Source organism: Terrapene carolina, unplaced genomic scaffold (assembly GCF_002925995.2).
Source record: "Terrapene carolina triunguis isolate 2854851 unplaced genomic scaffold, T_m_triunguis-2.0 Scaffold88, whole genome shotgun sequence".
NCBI lineage: Eukaryota > Metazoa > Chordata > Testudines > Emydidae > Terrapene > Terrapene triunguis.
The window spans coordinates 17,550,931-17,572,513 of record NW_020664439.1 but is presented as its reverse complement, the minus strand read 5'-3'; the positions used below and the strand labels follow the sequence as shown (position 1 = coordinate 17,572,513).

General features: G+C 40.4%; 1 protein-coding gene across 1 annotated transcript in view; it reads left to right on the top strand.

Moving 5' to 3' along the window:
• The window catches only part of DNER (delta/notch like EGF repeat containing), a 133,762-nt gene that overhangs the window by 32,897 nt on the left and 79,282 nt on the right, over window positions 1-21,583 (top strand). The window lies entirely within an intron of this gene.

The following is a 21,583-nucleotide window of genomic DNA, read 5'->3' as shown; positions in this document are numbered from 1 at the left end:
CACCCTGATAATATTGGGGTGTCTGTAGCCTATAGGTTAGCATATTAATTATCCCAAGTCCATTGTCATATATGTAAATTTGTTGCCATAACAATCCTGCAATTATATGTTTGCAGATGTTCTTATCCCAAAATACTTAAAATACCTGTTAGTTATTTCATGCACTATTAGCAAAATTGCAACTGTAAACCAAGCAAAAATCTTATCTTAGGTTCCCCTATAGCTCAGTGTTTTTACTGGTTAACTTACTTATGCTAAGGTTTGTAGGTCTAAAGCCTCATGCTAAGTGCTCAAGCTGAGTCTTAAGGGGTTTGGGCCTGTAGGTTCCTTGCATTACCGCTGGATACAATATTTATATTCTGCAGGCTACAATGATCAGTAATAATTAAGCCAGGTAACATATCTAAAAGAATCAGGAATAGTAATCATCAGGGATCACAACTGGTACAGTTTATGATATGCTCTAACACTAACTAGGGCCACAGCTGTCCCAACAAGCTTCCTCCAAAAATGAAAGTTTGAGCCTAGGTGATAGCTGAAGAGATTTTTTTCTTGATCAAGGGTCTAACAATTGTTTCTTGGAAAAAGAAGCTGGTATCTTGTGGATGTCCCCATTCTCCCCTGACCCCCCCCCCAAAAGGAGTTTGTGGCCCTTACATGCACAGGAATAGACAGAAGGGCTCAGATTATGTCCCCAACATATTTGCCTATTCAGTCAAAGGGTGCGTAGACTTCATTTTTGGAAGTGGTGGAGGCAGTTACATATATTGAGTCAAAAGGAGATTTATGAATTCACTCCATCACTGGCCATTTCTTCGCTCACTGTACTTCATCACACCAGTTCCAAGAGGCTGAAATATTGTCTTATATGGTTCTCAAATTGAAACCTTTTTTTGGTTGGTCCTACAAAATAAGCAGATATCCAACCCCCATTTTCTGGCCAATGAAGTAATACTGTTAAAAATAATAGGTTATTTAGAGATCATTCCTGAAATGCGTTGTGCCATCGATCCCCATTCAAATCAGCATGAGTCAAGGATCCAGGGAATTCAGTTTTAGTATACATCTGTTATAGCAAAGAGCATACTGAAAACAGACCAATGACTAGTAATAATAGGAGCATATTTATTAAAGGAATAACTTGCAATGGGAACAGCTTCTAGCACACTGTAGCTTATGGCTAACTACCAGCAGCAGGTGGCGCTATTGGACCTAGAGAAGCCATAGAGAGGTCAGTTTCTGAAAGAGTCAGATACCAAAGTATTATAGGCAGAAAGAACTAGAATTAGAATTAGCAATATCCTTCATAAGTCTTTGCTACAGGTCAAATTTGGACTCACAATTATAACTATTCTTTAATTTCTACAGAAAAGTCGTTCAATTCTTTGGAACATACTGGGGGAAAAAACCAATCCTAACATTTATGAGCCTCTACATGCAACCAAACTACTTTAAAAATCATTCTAGACTGCGGATAATCAGCCAAGGCATCGGTTATGTTTCTGATTTCCAAATATAATTAATTTATGAACAGTTTTTTACGCCATTAAGAATAAAAATGTCATTTTATTTATTTCTCCCTACTGGTTTTTCGAACAGAAATTTTCTTGCTCTTTAGCCCTACAATTTAAGACTGGAAACTTTGATTCAGAACCAATATGAACAGTGCAGTTTTAATTAACTTGATTGTGGGAGGTGCATGCTGAGTTGAGTGGGATGGTTTTGCCACTATTTTCTTCATCCAAGGGGAGACATGCCATGAAATGGCTTGGTGATTTTTGTAGTGATATAGCAAGCAACTGCCAAAATTATATGCTCAACATGACTCAGCCATAGTGTCAATTTCCCACAAGGCTGATCTTCTGTCCTTCTTTTTGCAAAGCTGAAACTTTAATTTTATTTATCTTTACAACATGCCCTTTGTGATTTTCTGTTTGTTTTTATCTATAATTCATTGTGTTTGTATAATCTAGTCTTCCAAGATGCAAAGCATGTTTTTAGAAGAATGTATAAAAGGCCTAGTGCCCTGAATAAGCTAAAAGCTCCACTGGCTGTAGTCATTGCTTCCACTGCCAACAGGAATATTAATGACCATCTTTGTTTGTTTATGTACCTCACCATTTTGATTCAAATGTATTTTAATGGAAAAGAAATATGCTACCACATCTGCTTAACTGGAAAGTAAATTATAATTTACAGTTTCCTGTAGTATAAGTACAGAGGCATGCTGTAATCTGTAGAGTGTGTAAAACAGTAAACAAATAAACTTGGTCCGGATCTAGAGCTCATTACCCAACTTTTACTCATTCCTTGCTCAGGAAAACTCCTGAGTAATGAATATGTTGGCCCCCTATGTTTGGATGGAGTCAAATATTATTTTCACCAGCTGTTGAATACAATGTAGTAGTGAAATCAAAAGGGCTTCCAAGGTATAGATTCCCTTCCAATTTTCGCTGTACTGATGATGAGAGGAGTGCAATACACAGACCTCTGGTCCAAATTCTGTTGAGAGAGTAGATTCTGAGTCAAGGTTGCATCCTCTTCCAACAGAATTTCTGCCTCTGTGGGAACACCATCTCCCCGAATAACATTAGGTAGGCCAATAAAATCACTTGTCCATCAACATAGCTGTGTCTACACTGGAGGTTTTGTTGGCATAGCTTTGTCGGTCAGGTGTGTGGTATTTCCCCCACCTTCCCCCCCATTAACATAGCTATGCCAGTATAAATTTTAAATTTAGGCAAAGGCTTTGATTCATACATGAAAAATGTACACCTCTACCCCGATATAACGCTGTCCTCGGGAGCCAAAAAATCTTACCGTGTTCTAGGTGAAACCGTGTCATATTGAACTTGCTTTAATCTGCTGGAGTGCGCAGCCCCGCCCCCCTGGAGCACTGCTTTACCGCGTTATATCCGAATTCGTGTTATATTGGGTCGCGTTATATCGGGGTAGAGGTGTACTTTATTAGGTATCATCTTTGTATGCCTTGTATACGGGCACGATTTTTGTATTTTTGCCAGTATGGGCTAACAATGAGATTGGAATAATGGCACATAAATCATGTGTAATTAGCATCTTTAACCTTCTTAAAAAGTTCATACTTTTTAAGATACATATATTATGATGAAGGAATCAATGACAGTTTAAGTAGCATAAACTTTATTAGTTTAACAATTAAAAAAACTTGAAGATCTTCATACATCATTTTTCTTTAACATTAATAAATTTTAATAATATGGTTTTACAGAACGTCACTATATTACATTCAAGTTACAAAAATAAATTTATGATTATATCATTAGAATAAACCAGAATTTACAAAAAGGGTTTTTTCAGTGTGTCCATTTTTGTCACATGCAGAACACAATATAACTCCAGATTGTGTCGTGATATATACTGTGTCAAATTATAACAAACATGTTTTTGATCCAAAGTTTTAAAAGTTTAAAAACCTGTATGAAAACATATTTGAAATTTGAATATTTGAAACACATGAATATTGTAACTTGTTATATTTAATCAAGAACATACAAAATTCAGTCTCTGCCCTGAAGAGATTAATCTAAAATATTGTCTGTGCTGAATATTTGCCCCAGTTTCAGTCATTGGTGGTCAGCCACTAATGTAACTTCAACAGTGAAACCCTTAGGTAAATTTCCCCTTTAAACCATCATATGCACCAGTACCGCTTACCCTGGTGTCAAGTTGGGGCAGCTGCACCAGTGCTAATTGGCTCCTATAGGAATTTTCCCTGTCTATACTAGGGGTTTGTGCTGGTGCAGAGATATTGGTGACTGGGCGCCAATGTCTGAAATTCCCCATGTAGAAAATTGAAGGAGACAATTGAAAAATAACATTCAGTGCTTTTATGTATGTAGCAGTAAATAAATATAAATGCACTAATAAACGCTTCAAGATTCAGAAGATAATACTGCCTATCAGAACCGTAAAAGCCATCAAAACTAGACACAGCTGACCTAGCTGTTAAAGTTATTTAATTCCTTCTGAAACACGCAAATGTTCTGGTGTGTTTTCTCTGAATGACGTCAGTATGATACCAGCTCTATTCAGAGGCAATACTAGAACAGCATATTTTCTGGACATTATTCAGTATGTCATTTAGCACTGAAGCAATTACCACTATTAGCATTTAAGTAATCACAAATAGGATTTCATTAAGATAAATGACAGGAAGGCCACATTTCTCCTGATGCTGCTGTTTTAGTCTGTCTGGATGCATTCAGATGCAATAAAACACTGAATGTACTGATATACGTTCTGATGGCAGTCTTCACAAACAAAGCTTTGTTTCATAATGAAAGCTGAAGTATTTTAGATAGAGGCTTTCATTTACATTGGTGTAAATCAATGACTTCAGTGGAGTTACTCCAGATTTACACTAGTCTAAATCAGAGTAATATTTGGTCCATACATTATAGTAATTAGCCAAAAATTTGAACAAATATTAAGTCTTTTTGAGCAAGGGAGAGGCAGGCATCAGATTAGGTCTGAACATCTTTAAGGATAAATCTACTATAATTAAGAATGCAGAAGGAATTATCTGTCTCAATGTAGTTTTTATAATCTCTCTTGCTTGGTGTAAAAATGATATCAGAAATCCAGCATCTGGTACAATGATTATTCCTCTTACTTATTTCCAGTAGTACCCTTAGCTTGTTTTGGCTGTAGGTACAGTATATCACTAGAAAATAGCAGAGAATTTATATTTTGGATTTGCTAATAAGAAATTGGTTTGATTTCAATTTAATTGCTACCCAATCTATATGTATACTGTTGTTATAGATTTACACTCCATATTATAGTTAACTAAAATACACAGAAGAATTGTATATAAATTACATTATTTGGTTCGAATTGTTTAGATACTATTCTGTTTAGGATTACGACAGTGTATCGTTGCTTTTGTACTCAAATTAATGAGCACATGTCACCTACACAAGAAAAATATATAACACCATGATTTGAGAAAATGAAGATGACTTATCTAATAGCAAATAATGACACCTAATCATCTCTGCAGAATAACTTCTGTGAACCCCCAAACTGTTATTTATCATTAGAAATTTGAGTTGGAAGTGTTGCAACACTTTTCGTTGTCAAAATTTCAAAAAAACCTTTCGTTACTATTTTTTATGGTAAATTGCTACTACATATCTTCTGACATCATCATTATTATCCTTAGCTTTTTAACTGTCCATTTTGTTAACATTAGTGAGTAAAACACTTTTGAATGTTATGCCTCTCTTACTCCAGTACCTATATAACATACTGATTAATACTCTGTGCATATGAGATAGTAGATCTCCGTGTTTAGTTGGGGGGACAGGAGGGAGGAAAAACATGATTTTCATTAGTATTTTAATTTTTTCCATTATGCTTTTTCTAAATAAATTACTGCTCACATCTTTTATAACTGAGATCTGTGCTGTACTTTGGTCAGTTTAGATATGTATTTGAACACCCTGAACTTTGGTGAAGTTTGCACTGGATTCTGAGGCAAACTTCATCACTGACCCCAATCTCTATAATAAGTTGAATCAAAACTCCAGATGCAAGCATCTCCAGACTGTGGAAGTTGACATCTGGGTCCTAATTTAAACTCTGTGCCTGAGGCCCTCTTCTACCTAAGCAACGCCATTCTCAAGGCTGTTGTAATGTCATTGGCTGTAAGCAGAACTCCTCATTTACTTCAGTGTGGTGTTCTGCTTAAAACTGATAACATGATACGGCTCTAAATCACAATTTGCTGCTCCTATTCTGCAGAGAACTGTCCTGTGTTGTATTGTTATGTACTTTCCTTTCCACAGTATAATCAGCCATGCAGGGCTGAATTAAGGAAATCTGGTGCCTCTATGGCTCTGCCCTGTGCTGTGGCCCCACCCTTACTTGCAATGGCAGCAGGATTCAGAGTTAAATTGAATGGGGTATTGTTTAAGGGTGTGTACAGACCAAGACAAACATTAGGTCAATTCATATCTTCATTGCATACATGCAGGGGTGCTGGAAAAATTGTTATAGTGGGGTGCTGAGAGCCATTTAACCACACTGTAAGCCCTGTATATAATGGAAATCACTTCAAGCCTAGCTCAATGGGGTTCCAGTTCTAACTGGGATGTTTGGGCACTAATAATAATAATGATTAATAATAATACCTAGCTCATAAATAGTGCTTCTCAAAGCACTTTATAAAGGTCAGTATCATTATCATTTTACATATGAGGAAACTGAAGCATAGAGAGGAAATGACTTGCCCATGGTCACCCCAATAATCCAATGGCAGAGCCAGGAATAGAACCCAGTCCCAGGCCAATGCTCTGTCCACTAGGCCACATTGCCTCCCCATAACACAAACGCTACCATTATACAAATATTGGCTCAATTTCAGGAAAGCACTTAAGCATAACCTGGAGTTTATCTAGAATTGCAACTTTTCTGAGATGTTTTATCCCGTTTCTGAGAAATAGTTGTATTCCAAAAGAGAGAGGATAGTCCATCTGGATGATTGCGTTGTGGGTTCCATTTCTTTTTGTGTAGACTGCTCTAGAACAATAATTTTCTAGATTTTCAGGATTCTTAGATTAGCAACACTTCAAACAAAGTTGAAACCCACACTATAAAACTCCTGTAGTTTGGTAGAAAAGCTACCAGGCTTTTGTGTATTTTTATGAGTTAAATGTGTGAGAACCATATGTAAGCAGAGAATGACTGGATAATGAACTGGCTAAACCATTCTGGCCGAATTTTTCCTGAGGAAGACACGCAATATGGATTTCAGCCCAAAATTGATAACATTTGACAAAGTTATAATCAACTGAAAAGGAGGTTTTATGATGATGAAGTGTTAAACAACCTTAATAATAGGTGGTGCAACCAGATCTTCCTACAATAACGTTCACATGCATAAATGTTAACAAAATATACCTGCAAAAACCACTGAAAGTGAAATTGAAAATGACCTCAGGACATTGACTTCTAATGGTGTAAATTAGGATCAGCGAATTCGGCTTTTATAAAAGTTGGCAAAGTATTGGCTTCATATGTAAGATGAGTGGCAAAGTACACCAGGGAAAGCAGCCTTCCCAAACCTCCATAGTCCACAAAGCAGTACTAGTTTAGTCAGCAACGTTTGAAACGCCTTGTAATTTAGAAATGACAAATACATTTACCTGTAAAGGTGAGTCCTTGAGTCTTGAACAGGTCTAACCTCTGGCAAAGCAGTTTGCTGGGGGGATTGATATTAGAATGCAAAGCCTTTCCTCTATACCTTGACTTTTCAAGTAAAGCTCAGGTTGGAAGTGAAAGCATTGTGATGTATGATAGATGTTTGATGGCCTGTGTAAAAATAAGTTGGTAATTCATGGCGTAGAGTCCACATCACAAAAACACTTTCAAAAGTGACTTCGGCACTGGGGCATAACTCTTATTAAAGGTCAATGGGGTTTAGATTCCTGAATGCCTAAATCACTTTTTAAATGAGATTTAGACCCCAAATTCACTTCAGGTGCTTTTGAAAATGTTACCCTTAATCACTACTAAACTACTGTCGAGGGCAAATTGGCACCTTTGCTGTTTGGCAGTCACAGCAGGGAGGACAGTCCCTTTGCCCTGAGATGTAGCTTCTTCAGGTCTGGAATGAGAGACATTGATAAGTATCCATATAGTCCACTGCATCTGTGTACTTGTTCTGTGTATAAACAGAAAATTTCACTTTCCATGCTTGTCAAATTGGGCATTTTTCAAAAGCACTAAATTCACCGAAGAAGATAAAAAAGAAGGCTATGTACATTTTATATTTAAATGAAACAGTCTTCAAAAGACTTGTGCTTTCCCAGTATCCTTAGAGGTTAACATTAAAGAAACAGTATCACTAATGAAAACATTAATTAAAACACTAATTTTATACTATTTAGCTTCAGAGAAGCTAACGACATGGTACCATTTCATCAGATGTTTGGATGCGTTTTAGTTTACAGATAATCTGTATTTAAGCATGGAATGAAAAGTATAGTGTGGTATTAACCATAGCCTTTATCCACAGCATCTGTGCTTCTGTTGCCATTACATTCACCTTAATTTCTCATTAAGTATAGAGAATGATAACAGTTACTTAAATACTTTAGAAGGTAGTTTATTTCTATGCAGTGTTGTAGCTGTGTGAGTCCCAGAATATTAGAGAGGTGAAGTGAGTGAGGTAATATCTTCTATTGGACCAACTTCTTATGTCTCTCACCAACCAGAAGCTGGTCCAATAAAAAATATTACCTCAACCACTTTGTCTTTCTAGTTTATTTGTAGACAGTTCAATAGATGTTATCATATAGCTCAAATAGAAATTATGGGTTTGATGCAAAAATTATTGGGTGAGGTTCTTAGACCTGTGTTATGCAGGAGCTCAGACTAGAGCAGGGGTAGGCAACCTATGGCACACGTGCCGAAGGCTGCACATGAGCTGATTTTCAGTGGCACTCACACTGCCCAGGTCCTGGCCACCGATCTGGGGGGCTCTGCATTTTAATTTTTAACGAAGCTTCTTAAACATTTTTAAAACCTTATTTACTTTACATACAACAATAGTTTAGTTATGTATTATAGACTTATAGAAAGAGACCTAAAAACGTTAAAATGTATTACTGGCACGCGAAACCTTAAATTAGAGTGAATAAATGAAGACTCGGCACACCACTTCTGAAAGGTTGCCGACCCCTGGACTAGAGGATCTTAATAGTCCCTTCTGGTGTCAAAATCTATGAATCTGTTAAAAGGCTAAGCCAATATTGTATTTTGTGATATCATTACTGTTTGATATGCAATCAAAAATGTTTAGAATTGTAGTGTTAGCTCAAGAGGCTAGGGAGAGGGGAAAGGAGGTTTTAAGGCAAGATTGAAAGAGAAATGTCTGAGTGGTTTGGATTACAGTCATCTGGAGATTTCCAGATATGTGGGGCAGTACGAAATGAGACAGCTCTAACTGGTGAGTACAGGCCAAGTAATATATGAAACCAAAATTGGAGTGGAACTAATGGGTAGGGAAACAGGAGGGAAATGTGATCAAAATAGTAGACTGAAGCAAATCCCTAGAAAGTTTTCAATAATTAGAGGGGACTTTTGAACTAGAATGAGGTCTGGTCTACAGTGGGGGAGGGGGGATCGATCTAAGTTACTCAACTTCGTGAATAACGTAGTAGAAGTCGATGTACTTAGATCTATTTACTGTGGTAAGTTGACAGCTGACGCTCTCCCGTCGACTCCGCCTGTGCCTCTTGCTCTGGTGGAGTACAGGAGTCAACAGGAGAGTGCTCGGCGGTCGATTTATCGTGTCTAGACTAGACGCGATAAATCGACCCCTACTAGATCGATTGCCACCCATCAATCCAGCGGGTGATGTAGACAAGACCTGAGGGAAAGATTTGGAAGCCAATTATATGGCACAGGATGGTGGTAATTTGGGCCAAAAATAATTCTGTTGAATTATTTATAATAATTTGTAGCTGTAATTATTAACCTATTGCCTGAAAATCAAATTTTAAATTAAATATTTATTGAGAGTATGAATAATACTAACCATGTGTGTACAGTGCTTTACATATTCTAAGTGTTCTGTTAATTAATCCTCTTGGATGGGATCTAGGTACCCCAGTAACAGGCCCCTTAGAAATGACTAGATAGATTAAATATATGAGATGCTGCTGCAGAAAAGATTTTGAAAACAATTGAATTATATTTGCTAAATAAAATAGCCTTTTGCAGCAGTGTGTCATAGGTGTTTATGTATAGAGTCAGAGACTAAACAGCCACAGTGCACAAAACGCATTAAATATTTTTAGCTCCTGGTTTATGTAAACATCTTATTGGGTTAGAAGGTAATTTAAAAGCTACTAGGGAGATTTGAACAACGACATAAAAAGAATCTGCAGTTTCAAGGACAACAAATAGCTATTGTACAAATCTTCTTCCGTATCAAAGACTGGTTGCTTAAATGATCACCTGGCTACCAAGAAAAAGGCAAAGAAAATAGCTAATGTATAGCTTTCTGAATAGGCTATTGACATGAAAGGAAACACTTGTAAACACTTCAAGAATGGTTGGAAGGCCATGTGAGTTTCAGGAATGAATATGAATATCATTTATATATGTCAGCTCTGATTCTCCCCTCTTACGCTGATGTATAACTGGTGTAACACTACTGAAGTCAACAGATTTACATCAGCCTAAATGACAAGAGTCAGGACCGTCATTCTTGAATCTGCCCTTTTGAAAAGCATGATCTCAAAATATTCTGTGTGCAATCTGGGCAGCAAGCTATATACTAGATTGTTTTATTTCTATCTGTGCACTCAGCTCTGGGTTTGGGAGGGAGTCTCAGATCTGCAGTTCTGCTAAACAGTGGTCAATTTTCAACTATTACAGAGATACCCGTGTCTCAACACAAGCTATGCTTTAGTCAACCATAAGTCAGTACAGAGGAAACTGTAAATTTAATGGCCTGTTATATACAGGAAGTCAGACTAGATGATCTGCTGGTCTATTCTGGCCTTAAACTCTATGAATCTCTATATGGGATTACATTTACACTAGGTGTATGTTTCCTGAAATATGTTATGTTTTCATTTCTAGAGACCTAGTGGAGATTCCTGGTTATATATTTCCTGGACATATTGTACATGGAAATGTTCAGATTTTCTTCAGGTTGCTCTAACCAGCAACACTTTGCACTTGGCCCCAAGATTGGGTGACTGCAATGCAAACAATTCCTCCTCAGATATAACCCAGGATTTGGTCATTTGTAAGGAAAACAGGAAATGGACATAGTCCATGATGTGTAACATGACCAAGTTCATATTGAACTTGCAATTTTATATTAACATAGTTTATTTAATTTGATAGATGTTCTAAATAAATAAAAGGGAAAATGAAACAAAGAAAGAAAAGAGAATAAAGCTCACTGATGCAGACTTTCTAGAGGCACTACCTAGTTTCTCGTACCTACCACACTGATGATGTTTGTCCATCGTTATCGATGAAGACCTCAACAACTCATTCTTTCGATGACCAGGCTCTGTGTGTCCGAAGATGACTGATCAGTCCGATTCGGGCGTGGAACGTCCTGTCACATATCGGGCAGACATGTAATGGCACTGTCGATGATGTATGAGCAGTTCTGGACTTGCGCAGCTCACGCTTTTTTTCAGCCTCAGCAATACGCCTCGCCTCAAAGGTATTCCTGCCTGTGTGAATGAGGCTGCGCCATGCTGGACGATTCAGTGCGAAGGTTTCCCATGTGGCGGTGTTGATCTCGAAGGACTTCAAAGAGGTCTTCAGCGTGTCCTTGAACCGCTTCTTTTGTCCTCCATGGGAGCGCTTTCCCTGAGTGAGTTCTCTGTAGAAGAGCTGTTTAGGAATGCGTTCGTCTGACATTCTCACGACATGTCCGGCCCACCTGGTCTGGGCTCTCATCAGCAATGTGTGAACTGATGGCAGACTGGCTCTAGTAAGGACATCAGTATCGGGCACTTTGTCGTGCCATATGATTTTTAGAAGCTTTCACAGACAGGAAATGTGGAAGTGATTGAGCCTTCATGCATGACTCCGATAGACAGTCCACGTCTCGCAGGCGTACAGCAGAGTTGGAAGCACCACTGCTCGGTAGACCTTCAGCTTCGTTGGTAGGCTGATCCCTCGACGTTCCCAAACGTTGGAGCGCAATCGGCCAAATGCAGAGCTGGCTTTAGCAATTCTGCAGTTTACTTCATCATCGATTGACACTGCTCGGGAAAGGGTACTGCCCAGGTACGTGAAGTGGTCCACTGTCTGAAGTCTCTGTCCATTTACAGTGATGGACGGTTCTGAGTACGAAGCGTGGGGAGCTGGCTGGTGCATGACCTCAGTCTTCTTGATGTTAATGGTGAGACCGAAGTTGTTGCATGCAGTTGAAAACTTGTCCATACTGGCTTGCATTTCTGCCTCTGTACTAGCATTCAGAGCACAATCATCGGCAAAGAGAAAGTCGCAAAGTACAGTTTCCTTCACCTTGGTGATGGCACGCAGTCACCTCAGATTGAATAGTTTCCCGTCAGTTCTATACTTCAGGCCTACTCCTTCAGTGCAGTGTTGAAAGGCATCAGTCAGAGTGGCAGAGAATATCATGCTGAACAAAGTGGGTGCTAAAACACACCCTTGCTTGATGCCTTTGGTGACTGGGAAGGCCTCAGATGTTTCACCGTCATCCAGGACATGAGCCATCATACCGTGATGAAATTGATGTACCATTCGTATAAATCTGTCTGGACAGCCAAATTTCGACATGATCCTCCACAGGCCCTGGCAACTGACAGAGTCAAATGCTTTTGTGAGGTCCACAAAAGTTGTGCAGAGTTCACGATTCTGCTCTTGACATTTCTCCTGTAGCTGACGCACAGCGAAGATCATGTCAATAGTCCCACGTCCCTTGCGGAAGCCACACTGTGATTCTGGCAGTAAGCCCTTCTCCAAGTGAGTGATCAATCGGTTCAACAGAACCCGTGCAAGAACTTTCCCCGCTGTAGAAAGCAGCGAGATTCCACGGTGATTGTCGCATACCTGGCGATTGCCCTTCCTCTTATAGAGGTGCAAGATGGACGCGTCTCTAAATTCTTGTGGAATGGTTCCCTGCTTCCAGAAGGACTGAAACAGCTCAGTGAGTTTCCGTAGCAGCACTGGTCCACCAACTTTGTATACCTCTGCTGGTATGGCATCTGACCCGGGGGCTTTGCCATTTGACAGCTGGTTGATAGCTTTCTTCACTTCGTCCTCTTCTGGTGAAGCATCCATGGAGTCATTGACTGCAACCTGGGGCATCTTGTCAATGGCCTCATCATTGATGACTGAGAGGCGATTGAGAATTGCTTCAAAGTGTTCAGCCCATCTCTGGAGAATCCACGTCCTCTCTGTAAGGAGCACAGTACCATCAGAGTTCAGGAGGGAAAAGCTCCCAGAAGACTGTGAACCATAGAGTGTGTTGAGGGCTTCATAAAAGTGCTTATAGTCGTTTCTGTCTGCATATGCCTGTATTTCATCTGCTTTGGCGCTCAGCCACAAGTCCCGCATTTTGTGCAGTCGGTTCTGTACTGTTCTGCGAGTGTTGATAAAGGCGGTCTTCTTTGCCGCTGAGGATGGATCGTTTTGATATGCACGATGCAGGCGGTGCTTCTCAGCAAGTAAGGCCTGGATTTCTGCATCATTTTCGTCAAACCAGTCTTGCCGCCTGCATGTGGAGGGCCCCAATACCTTCGATGCAGCTGTATGGACAGTGTTGCGGAATCGCTCCCAGTCTTTCTCAGCGTCATCCTCAATACGAAGATCAGCAAGCTCATTCTCCAGGTCTTCCGCTAGATTTTCAGTGATGCGGCTATTCTTCAGCTTCGACACGTTGATCCTTTTGAGAGCCTTACAGCCTTGTGGTCATCTCTTTGGCATGATACAGAGCTTCATTTTGGATACTATGAGCCTGTGATCCGTCCAACAGTCAGCACCACACATAGCTTTTGTAACCCTGACATCTTGTCTGTCCCTTCTCCTGATGATGACATAATCGATCAAATGCCAGGGCTTGGAACGGGGATGCATCCACGAAGTCCTGTTATGGGTAGGAAGGCGGAAGACCGTATTGCTGATCAGAAGATCATGTGCTGCACAAGTTTTCAGCAGTAACAGGCCATTGCTGTTACACTTTCCCACTCCATTTTTCCCGATGACTCCTTCCCAGGCTGCGGCATCGCATCCGACTCTTGCGTTACAGTCGCCAAGCAGAATCAGCTTGTCTGTGTGGTGCACTGATGATAGCAGAGTATCTAGTTCTTCGTAGAATTTATCCTTCACATCCTCTGGGTTGGTCATTGTAGGAGCATATGCGCTGATCAAAGTAGCTTGTTTTCCTTTTTGAAGCGGAAGCTGCATTGTCATGAGCCGGTCATTCATATCCTTGGGGGAACTGGCAAGTTTCCGAACAAGATGATTCTTGATGGTGAAGCCAACTCCAGATTCGCGATGCTCATCACTGCTGCGGCCACTCCAGAAGAATGTATAGCCACCGCCTGATTCAGACAGCTGTCCTTCATTAGCAAGGCGAGTTTCGCTAAGGGCTGCAATGTCAATGTTGTAGCGTGCGAGCTCTCTGGCGACAAGTGCTGTTCTTCTCTCCAGTCTGTCTGCCGTGATGTTGTCCAGTAACGTGCACGCATTCCATGTGCCAATAGTGATCGGTGTCACTCTAAGTTTTGTTTTTGTTTTTGTTCGACTGCTTTTGTGGGATCCCCACCAGCCGCATGTGTGCTGGCCAGGGTAAGGTGAAGCAGGCAATGTTTAGGGCACCTTTTCTAGCCCCCTCCTCGTTCTACGGAGGTGAGCAGTGCAATCCTGAATAGGGCTGCTCAGTCGCTCAAGAAGATGCCGAGCTCCACTGCTGCTTCGGTCAGTGAGGAACAATCATTATGCCTGAGCCACCTATGTGCAGGTCTGCGGCTACAGCTCCCAGTGTATCCACACCTGCTGCTTTGTCGCTCGCCCATCGCCACAGGACTTGATATGGTGTAATATGATATGATATATATGATGTCGAGACTTGCGCGTGAATTGGATTAAAGTGAGGGAGGGTTGCGCGACGTCCGCCTCACTCTCTCTTCCCAGTTCCTATCTGTATCCAGTGGCAGGACAGAAGTCGTGACGGCTGGAGATAGGGCAGGGCGCAGTGGATGACCAGGATGCCTACGTGTCTTGTCGTGCTCTTAAGCATTCCACAACGCTTGCTGTCACCGCCTTCCTGACCATTGAACCAGGTTGAACCAGGTTGCCTCAGTCAGCCGGATCCAGCCTTCGCATGCAATGGGTAGACAGGCCCTAACTCACCGAGAGTCTCATACTCATCGGCTACCCTCACCTGGTTTAGCCCGCCAGTCGAGACGGTCTCTGGGGTGTGGCCGCTGTCGCATGCTGACAGCTACTTGGAGCCACAGGTGAGAGCTGGGTGTCAAGTGGGGACCAAAGTGGATGAGCTACTCCTAGGAGTACGACTGCTCCCCCATCAGAGGTACTACCCCTCCCTGACAACCCCATACACCCCTACTACCACACTACTGCCTCTAGGAAGCATGCATTCCTTTAACTGCATTTTCAGTTGCACGAGTGCAAGTACTGGAAATACAGCATTAATGCTTCTTTTAAATCTGCTGGATTCACTGATCTCATATTTTAAAATAAACAAACCAATCAGAATTGAAGTAGAGAATAAGCAGATAGAATTGGAGGCAGGAAAATTCTGTGAAGAGGTAACAATCATGCAATGCACCACATTTTGCCTCTTGACTCATTTTGAAAAGTGGGCTCTTCGCACTCTGTGCGTGAAGCCCAGTGAATCTCTCCTGACGTGTGCTCCATAAAACTTAAAGCTTTTTCCTGAGCATGTTAAAAAAATATGTAGTTAGATTTTTTTTTCTTTTTTTAAGTCTAGGGCCACACTTCAGTCAGTCAGTAAAGAAGGTATGAATTTTCACTGCTCTACAGCCAAAATGCTTCTGAAATAAATGTAGTCAAACTTTACTAATTCTGGGTCACTGAGAACGAAAATGATGCTTAAAATTGTTGATTGGCTCTAGTTTTCAAGATATGCTATTGGGTCAGTATATACGACCCTTGACTTGGGAATGACGGAGGATAAGTGAGTTATAAAGGGAAGGGATCTCAGTTTAAACCAGAAATGACTAAAATACATCTTTGACTGGATCTATGAATAAATCTATGACTGGGTTTGGACAGTACTTGCTTTTTAGGCAAAACAATGAATGATGCAATCTGAAGCTGGTATTGCGTCATACATGATATGAATTGCATCATGTTATTCCTAGAAGTCGTGGATGATGCAATCATAACGAAGCTTACATCACTCTGCTGAACAAATTGCCCTATATCAGCTCTAGAAATCATACAGTGTCGTGCTCTCTTATTTGTCAGTGTTTGATTTTGCAAAGGGACACATTTCTGTTTAGCCAAAGTGAGCAGAGATGCCTCGTACTTGTGTGAACAGTGCAGATAACTTCTGCTATGTTTGTGGTGAAGTGACTTTTGCATCACAAAAGCGCAGTATAACCACTATGGTTAAGAAAGCCTATCACCTTTATTTTGGCTGCAAAATTGGAGATCAGGACAAGAGGTGGGCCCCACACATATGCTGCAACACTTGTGCAACAAATCTTCGCCGGTGGTTGAACAGGAAAAGGAAATCTATGCCTTTTGCAGTGCCAATGATTTGGAGAGAGCCAACAGATCATACCAGCAATTGTTACTTCTGCATGGTGCCTCCAGTTGGGAAAGGTGTGTCAAAGAAGAAAAAGTGGACTGTGCATTATCCAAACATTCCATCAGCTATACGCCCAGTACCCCACGGAGAAGGACTGCCGGTTCCTGATGCACAGAATCATTCTCACTTGAGTCAGACGAGGAAGAGGATGAAACTTCTGGTCCTGAACCATCAATGTCACAAGACCCACATTTTCTCCCATCCTCCTCCTCTGAACCACACCTCATAACACAAGGTGAACTGAATGACCTTGTCAGAGATTTGGAACTACCCAAGAGTAAGGCAGAGCTGTTGGGCTCCAGACTACAGCAGTGGAATCTCCTGGCAGGTGATGTTAGGGTTTCCTCAAGGCATACAAAAGCCTTAGTTGCAACATGTCACTAAAGATACATTTTTTGCACTCTCATCTAGATTTTTTTCCCACCAAACTGCGGAGCAGTGAGCGGCGAGCGATTTCACCAGGACATTGCAACAATGGAGAAACGCTATCAGGGCAAATGGAGCCCATCAATGCTTGCAGACTATTGCTGGACAGTGACAAGAGATGCTCCATTTAATGAATACAAGAGACAAGCCAAGAAGCGCCGAGTAGACACTGAATAGGACTAAACTATGTACATAAGTTTTTTGCCTTTTGTTTCATAATAAATTTTATTTATATAACCCTTTGCTGATTTTTAAAGTGTTACATAAACAGGACAGGTGAAATATTATCATGTAAAGCAACCATAAACACATGAAAAGACCTAGGTTTACAATTTATGATTAAAACTCTACTATCTACACAATATACATAGACATAAAATGTAAAAACTTAAATATCTTAGAAACAGTAGCCAATCAGTTGTTTTAATTGTCATATTTGAATTCGGCACATCAAAATACATAATAAATAGCACATTTTATCTCTGAAGCAGACGACTTCTCAAAAATTGTAGACCAGTTGAATGACTGTTTTCTGGCCTTATTATCCTGATAGCAGCAGTCCTGATTTGATGATTAAGCCTGATCTCAACACTCAGAAACAAACGTGATCACAAGCCCTTTAAGATATGCAGAATGTTTGTTATTTAAGCATAAAAATCACTTGCTGCTTGAAAGAGTTAAAATAACTATGACGGATGAAGCTTGTAACAGATTCGTGTTGTGTGAAGAGATAAGTCCTCATCCTACAGCTTGCACAATGTGACTGCATGGCTCATGTTATCTGAGTACTGATAACCAAACAGAAGTTTTGAGCAATTGATGGTTGTCATCTTTAGGATTTTTTTTTTAACAGAAATGAGTCAAGCGCTGATGTGTTCTCCACCAGTGCCATAGGGAATTGAGAAAAACTTATTGTGAATGTCACTAGTGACTTACCTTTTGGGATTTTCCATTTTTTATTTCAGAAGGTGGAGAAAGCTGCTAGGGGAGATCTGATTTTGACAAATAGGGAAGAACTGGTTGAGAATTTGAAAGTGGAAGGCAGCTGGGGTGAAAGTGATCATGAAATACCAGAGTTTGTGGTTCTGAGAAATGGTAGGAGGGAAAATAGCACAATAAAGACAATGGATTTCTAGATGGCAGATGTTAGAAAACTCAGGGAGTTGGTAGGTAAGAGCCTTTGGGAAGCAAGTCTAAGAGAAAAAACAGTTCAAGAGAGTTGGCAGTTTTTCAAGGAGACATTATTAAGGAATGAGAGCAAATTATCCCACTGCATAGGAAAAATAGGAAGTATGACAAGAGACCACCCTGGCTTAACCAGGAGATCTTCAACGATCTGAAACTCGAAAAAAAAAATCCTACAGAAAGTGGAAACTAGGTCAAATGACAAAGGATGAATGTTAACACAAGTATATAGGGACAGAATTAGAAAGGACAAGGCATAAAAGGAGGTTAAACTAGCTAGAAACATAAAGGGTAACAAGAAAACATTCTACAAATACATTAGAAGCAAGAGGGAGACCAAGGACAGGGTAGGCTTAGCACTCGAGGGTAGGGCGGGAGGGGAGAACAATAAAGAAAATGTGGAAATGGCAGAAGTGCTAAATGACATTTTTGTTTGTTTTCACCAAAAAGTTTGGTAACAATTGGACATCTAATTTTATGAATGCCAGTGAAAATTAGGTAGAATCAGAGGCTAAAATGGGGAAAGAAAAAGTTAAAAATTACTTAGACAAGTTAGATGTTTTGAAGTCACCAGGGCCTGATGAAATACATCCTAGAATACTCAAGGAGCCGACTGAGGAGATATCTGAGCCTTTTGCTTAGAAAAGTCATGGAAGACAGGTGAGATTCCAGAGGACTGGAAAAGGGCAAATATAATGCCAATCTATAGAGCCCTGTGTGGATACAACATCTATATCTGTGGATATAAAGCAGATATCCGTGGAGCTGCAGGGCTCTACTAGGAACCACAGTGGTGAAAGCAGCAGCATGTCGGGCTGCCACTCGCAGGAGCCAGAGTCCAGCAAACTCCTGCCCGGGAGCGTGCAAGCAACTTGCACACACTAGGGCGACCATGGGCAGCTGTTGGTGAGCCTGGTGCCCACCCCACTAGGCAGGGCGGGGGGCAGTACAGCCATGCCAGAGGGGCTGCCTGGGCTGGGTGCTGGCTCCTGCCAATGAGCGGCAGCCTGACATGCTGCTGCTTTCACCGCTGCAGTTCCTGGTAGATCCCTGCAGCACTGCGGATATCTGCTTTATATCTGTGGATATCCACATCCGTGGATATAAATTTTGTATCTGCGCAGGGCTCTACAATCTATAAAAAGAGGAATAAGGACAACCTGGGGAATTACAGACCATCAGCTTACCTTCAGTACCCGAAGGATAATGGAGCAAATAAGCAATCTGCAGACACATAGTAGAAAATAAGGTGATAAGTAACAGTCAGCATGGATTTGTCAAGAACAAATTGTGTCAAACCAACCTAATACCTTTCTCTGACAGGGTAAAAAGATTTGTGGATAGGAGGGATAGTAGATGTGGTATATCTTGACTTTAGTAAGGCTTTTGATAATGTCCCACATGACCTTCTCATTAACAAACTAGGGAAATACAACCTAGTTGGAGCTACTATAAGGTGGATGCATAACTGGTTAGAAAACTGTACTCAGAGAGTAGTTATCGATGGTTCACAGTCAAGCTGGGAAGGGCATATTGAGTGGGATCCTGCAGGGATTGGTTCTGGTTCTGTTCAGTATCTTCATCAATGATTTAGATAATGGCATAGAGAGTACACTTATAAAGTTTGTGGACGACACCAAGCTGGGAGGAGTTGCAAGTGCTTTGGAAGATAGGATTAAAATTCAAAATGATCTGGACAAACTGGAGAAATGGTCTGATGTAAATAGGGTGAAAGTCAATAAGGATAAATGCAAAGTACTCCACTTAGGAAGGAACAATCAGCTGCACACATACAAACTGGGAAATGACTGCCGAGGAAGGAGTGCTGCGGAAAGGGATCTGGAGGTAATTGTGGATCACAAGCTAACCATGTGAGTTGACAGTGTAACACTGGTGCAAAAAAGCGAACATCATTCTGGGATGTATTAGCAGGAGTGTTGTAAGCAAGACATGAGACGTAATTCTTCTGCCCTATCCCGGGCTGATTAGGCCTCAGCTGTAGTATTTTGTCCAGTTCTGGGTACCACATTTTAGGAAAGATGTGGACAAATTGGATAAAGTCCAGAGAAGAGCAACAAAAATGATTAAAGGTCTAGAAAACATCTCTGATGAGGGAAGATTGAGAAAATTGGGTTTGTTTAGTCTGGAGAAGAGTAGACTGAGAGGGGACATAGCCGTTTTCAACTACATAAAAGATTGTTACAGGGAGGAGGGAGAAAAATTGTTCTCTTTAACCTCTGAGGATAGGACAAGAAGCAATGTGTTTAAACTGCAGCAAGGGAAGTTTAGGTTGTACATTATAAAAAACTTCCTAACTGTTAGGGCGGCTAAGCACTGAAATAAATTTCCCAGGGAGGTTGTGGAATCTCCATCACTGGAGATTTTTAAGAGCAGGTTAGACAAACACCTGTCCGGGATGGTCTGAATAATCCTTAGTCATGCCTTGAGTGCAGAGGACTGGACTAGAAGACCTCTCAAATTCCCTTCCAGTTCTATGATTTTATGACAATGATCAGGTGATGGACTTGCCAAAAATGGTATTTAGATAGATTTCTGCTGGCTACATACCTGTGTATATGCATAACTTGCATTGTAAATTACTGTCTCCTATGGTAGTAACATAAATTGTGGTTTTGGCCAAATCACTCTGCTTTTGTTCAAACTACAGCCGTGTTTGGAGATTTGCCATCACTCACATGGAGCATATTCAGTTCTAGTGATCTGCAGATTTTGAAGGATGTAAAAGTATGTGCAGACCACTCACTCAGCAGAGGCTTTTGGCAGTCCCAATAAAATACAAATCATTCCAGTTTTTGGAGATATGCAGTGTTGATCTATGTGCACTAACTTTTAAAGAAGATTTCAATGTTACTGATTTCTGTTGAGTACAGAGTTTTGCAATGTTTTAAATCCACACATTATTAATGATTTTTTCTGTGTAGGACACAGCTGTTCATGTATCTAAGGCAAAGACAACTAAAAAAACAATAAAATACAAACATATCTCTATTTCCTTCTCCTTAGTTCATTTGCTAATAATCTTAATGTTCCATAGATTCTTCTTTCAAAAATATTTTAATAATTTTTATAACTAACAACAATTATGAATGTCATATTGTGTTATGTCTGTTTTAAAGTATGAATTTCTAAGTCTTTAAAATATAGTGTCCTTTGCACTTTTTTGTTATAAATTAAAATTTGGAAGATGTAGTAGAATCCTTAGGAAGAAGAATGCTTTCAGATTTCTGTCTGGGGCTTTGGCAAAATTGAAGAGGAGACTTTCCCTAGGGAATCTGTCCCAGGTTTTACACAAAACTGCTGAGGCAGGACTTTGGGCCTCTCCCTCTGCCCTTTATATACATGGGTGCATCTCCCATTACCTCGATGTTGATTATGTTCAGTAGAGCTTCTTATTACTTACTTTAATAGTGTGTCTTAGGGCATTAATTAATAACACTTGCAGTTAACTGGAACACTATAGAAGAAAATTTTACAGTGTCTTATATACTACTAAAAAAAAGAACAGGAGTACTTGTGGCACCTTAGAGACTAACAAATGTATTAGAGCATAAGCTTTCGTGGGCTACAACCCACTTCATCCGAAGAAGTGGGTTGTAGCCC